Source organism: Orycteropus afer, unplaced genomic scaffold (assembly GCF_000298275.1).
Source record: "Orycteropus afer afer isolate SDZICR_OR568_19922 unplaced genomic scaffold, OryAfe1.0 scaffold00019, whole genome shotgun sequence".
Classification (NCBI taxonomy): Eukaryota; Metazoa; Chordata; class Mammalia; order Tubulidentata; family Orycteropodidae; genus Orycteropus; species Orycteropus afer.
In genome coordinates this window covers 574,266-578,355 of record NW_006921606.1, presented here as the reverse complement: position 1 = coordinate 578,355, position 4,090 = coordinate 574,266, and the positions used below count along the sequence as shown (strand labels likewise).

At 38.9% G+C, this 4,090-nt stretch overlaps 1 protein-coding gene across 1 annotated transcript in view; it reads left to right on the top strand.

Moving 5' to 3' along the window:
- TJP1 (tight junction protein 1) overlaps window positions 1–4,090 on the top strand; it is a 520,689-nt gene that overhangs the window by 427,812 nt on the left and 88,787 nt on the right. The window lies entirely within an intron of this gene.

Here is a 4,090-nt window from a genome sequence, read left to right as displayed (position 1 = left end):
GCAGTCTGCTTCCATAAAGGTTTATAACCTTAGATACCCTATGGTGCTGTTCTACTCTGCCCTACAGTGTCACAGTCACTACAAGTCAGAATCTACCCCATGACAGTGAGTTTGGTTATTTGGGAGGTTTATACAGAATAATGGATCAACCAAACTGTTTTCGTAAAGGCCCAGAAAATGAATACTTTAGGCACATGTGTTGTACAGTTTCTGTCACAACTACTGAACTCTCTGTAGCATAAAAGCAGTCATAGAAAATATCTCTATTGTCTGTTGGTAGTGGCTGTGTTCCAGTAAAACTTCATTTACATAAACAGCTGGCATGCAGCTTCAGTTTGTTGACCCTGGTGTTAGAAAATGCATTACAAAGATGGTAGCAAGCTTAGAAATCTACTTTGCTGCTTGGAGACATTATTTATGATAGAAATTCTCTTCAGATTAACCTGGACTTAGTTTTCCTTTTTGAAAATACATTTTGTCTGGCACTTAAATCAAAGGGTCTGCTGGGCTGGTAGCATATGAGCTACCTGAGCTTTTATTAAAAGTTTTTGAGGTCACATAGACCTTTGAGAATCTGATGAAAATTATGATCCTTCTCTCCATAAAAATGTACATATACACATACATGGAAAATTTTTCATACAGTTTATGGAGGTTCCCAGTGCTCTGCAGGCACCAACAGACATATACTTCATAACATGGCTCCAACATGGAGGTCTTCTGGAGGCACTTGAAGATGTGATCTTAAACTGAGTTTAGAGTAGAGATGTTGATTTGAGACTTTCTGCATACACGTGTTAGCTGAAGCCATGGACATCATTGAAATTGCTAAAAGAAACAGTAAGGAGAGAAGGCCAAAAAAAGGACCACAAAGAGCACATTGCTTAAAGAAGGTGAGAAGAGAAGTGAGAAGTAAACAGAGAGAGGAATAATACCTAGGCAGGAAAAAGTGTTTTAAAAGTTTGCCAAAAAACCATAGTGATACAGTTGTTAAATGAGTATGTTTACAAAGATGTTTGACTTTCTACTAAAATGGAAACTGTGAATGGCTAGTAACAGCTAGGACTATGTTTGTTATTATTGTAAAGTGTACCCATTCTAGTTTTTGATATTTGTAAAGGGATTCTCTACCAAAACTCAAATTTTGATTTATAAATTATATCAACGTTGCTGTTGGGAGTAATTTTTTTTAAAGGAATATTACAGTATGTCACATGCAAAACTGGTTAATCTTAGGACTGATGATTGTTTTTAACTGCTGCAGATTAATGTGTTAATTCTAAAAATTTCCCATGACAAAGCATAGATGTTATAAGGAAAAGGATTGCTGCCACAGCACATACACAGATATAGAATTAACACCTTTGATGATTCATGGGACACAGCTATAATTGTAATGCATCTCTCTCACCTACAAGGCATGCTTGATATCAAGCAATTTGGACATGATTTTCCATAGATAAAAATTTTTTTTGAGTATTCACCAAAATCTCAAAATTTTGGTCACTTGTTTTAATTATGAGCAAATTGTAAATTTTAGAAAGTTTTGTCTCATACTTACTTTTTTGTTAAGACTTCTTAAGCACTTGATATTTGTAACTTTAGCTTTAGAGTTGAGCTTTTTGGAAAAGATTTAACTGTTTGAGTTATATTGGAATGTTTTACATCTCTTGGGAGCCTCAATATTTTTGTGGGTAACATCATTTACATGGGGAGCTTTCAAACATACAGACTCTAGGGTCCTCTCAGTTTGCCTAAAAGGAGAGCATGAAATTTTTTTTTTTTTTTTGGCCCCTTTCTTTGTCATCATTTTTGTTTTCTTTTTTTCTTTTGTGATTTGGATGAAAGTTTACAAAGCAAATTCATTTTCCATGCAGCAGCTCACATAGACATTGTCTCATGATACTGACTACGATTTACCACAATGCAATAGCTCCCCTCCCACTTCCTCCCCATAATTAACCTCCTCCCTGTGTCTTTCCCTCCCCTGTACTCTTGCCCCCTGAGTTACCTCCCTGTGCATATACAGCCCTTCTATTCTTCCATGATTGATCACTCCAAGGAGTGTATCTGCCTAATGTAAATGTTCAACTCATATGCCTGCCTTTTGTTTGGCTGGAAGCCACAGGAGTGGGTTCAATTCCAAACCTGAAGGGCAGCTAGGGGCTGTAGTCTCAGTGGTTCCATGAGGCTCTATCAGACCAGCAAACCTGATCCCTTTCTTTAAATTTTTTTTTTAATGATTTTGAGTTTTGTTCCACATTTTCCTCCCACTCTATCCAGGATGTCCTACAGAGATCCCTCTCCGAGTGGTTGACAATGGTAGCCAGGCACCATCTAGTTCTTCTGGTCTCATAGTCATATAGCTCAGGATCACATAGTGTACCAGTCGCTTGGACTAGTTGTTTCCATGAATCTTTGGTTATCTTCATTCTTCTTTGGTCTGGATGAGGAGATACCCATTGTTGCATCCAGATGGCTGCTTGCAAGCTTTTAAGATCCCAGTCGCTACTCGCCAAAGTAGGATGTGGAACAGTGTTTTTGGGAGTATGTTATGCCAATTGAGCTTGGTGTCCCCTGGTCCCAACTACACAGGTCCAACTACTCATTCCCTCTGGGTAGCTGGCTGTGGCCAAGAAGTGACCACAACCTTGTCCCTTGTCAGCTCTACTATATATCTCAGCATTCTTAAGGAACATACCAGTACACATGTAGAACCATTGTCTGCCAATCCTATACATGGTCTTGGGTACACTCCCCTCTGCATGTTGTTGTTGTTGTTGTTGTTTGCCGTCGAGTCGGACCCGACTCATAGCGACACCTCCTTGGGTTGCCAAGGCCGTATCACTACAGAAGTAGATTGCCCAGCCTTCTTTCTGAGAAGTGGCGGGTGGGTTTGAACCCTCAGCCTTCTGATTAGTAGTCAAGGGCCTTAGGCACTATGCTACCAGAGCTCCTCCCCTGTGCATAAGCATACCTAATATATCATCCTGTCCACCTATCTATCCACCCGTGTATCCATGTTTGCCTTCACTGACAACACAGTACTCTGTGTGTAAAAGGGTTTGTCTTTGTTGTCTGTACCTCCGTGCACCTCTCTGTGTCTTAGTCTCCCTCAATTCTACCGTGTTGATAACTCACATTTGGTACATTGCCCTTTTCTTCGTTTGTCCCCTTTATTTTTAAGTCCCTGGTATGATTATCTTCTGTAAGGTACCAGTTTTAGGAGCAACTGTGCAGTAAATTCTGTACAAACTATAGAAAAGCACAAGTCTTCATATTCATGCCAAAATTTTGTGTTAAGAATTTAATTCCTAAAAACTCAATAAATTGCCTACAGACAGGATGTGAAATTACTAGTTGCAGTCAATTCGTTTATCCCTAAAAATGTGTGTTAAAAATCCATTAACTGAAGTTTTAATTCGGTTTAATTTAGAAGATGCCCTCAATTTTGAGAAATGCTTTAGATACATTTCAGGAGTAAAATCCTATCACTAAAAAATTCCATGGAACCTCCATGTAATGTTTTATTTTTGTAATTAAATTTTATTTGTACAGATGTCTGTATATTACAAATACTATTTAAATTCTGTCTGATCAAGAAGCTGTACAAGGCTGGGTCTTGATCTCTGTGGGAAAAGGGTCAATTTAGTATATAAAGAGGTCTGTCTTGGTAATGGGAGGTCTGGTGGCATAGTGCCTAAGGCATTTGCTAACCAGAGGAAGGCTGGTGGTTCAAACCCACCAGCCACTCCTTGGAGGGAAGATTGGGCAATCTACTTCCATAGTGATATACCATTTTGGAAACCCAAGGAGGAGTCACTTTGAGTCAGATTCAACTCCACAGCAGTGTGTTGTGTTGTGTTGTGTTGTTGTCTTGGTAATAGCCCTGTCTTCTCTTCCCAGATTTCTGAATATTTTTATATGTAGTTGTCTGGTGAGAAAAACATCTTAATTTTAAAAACATCAATAGAATAGAGTGATGTTGGGCTTTGGAGCATCTGAATCCCAGCCTGCTGTTGATTTCTTTTTTTTTTTTTTTTTATCTCTATCTATCTAACAGCATTCCCTCCCCTCCCCTCCCACCCCT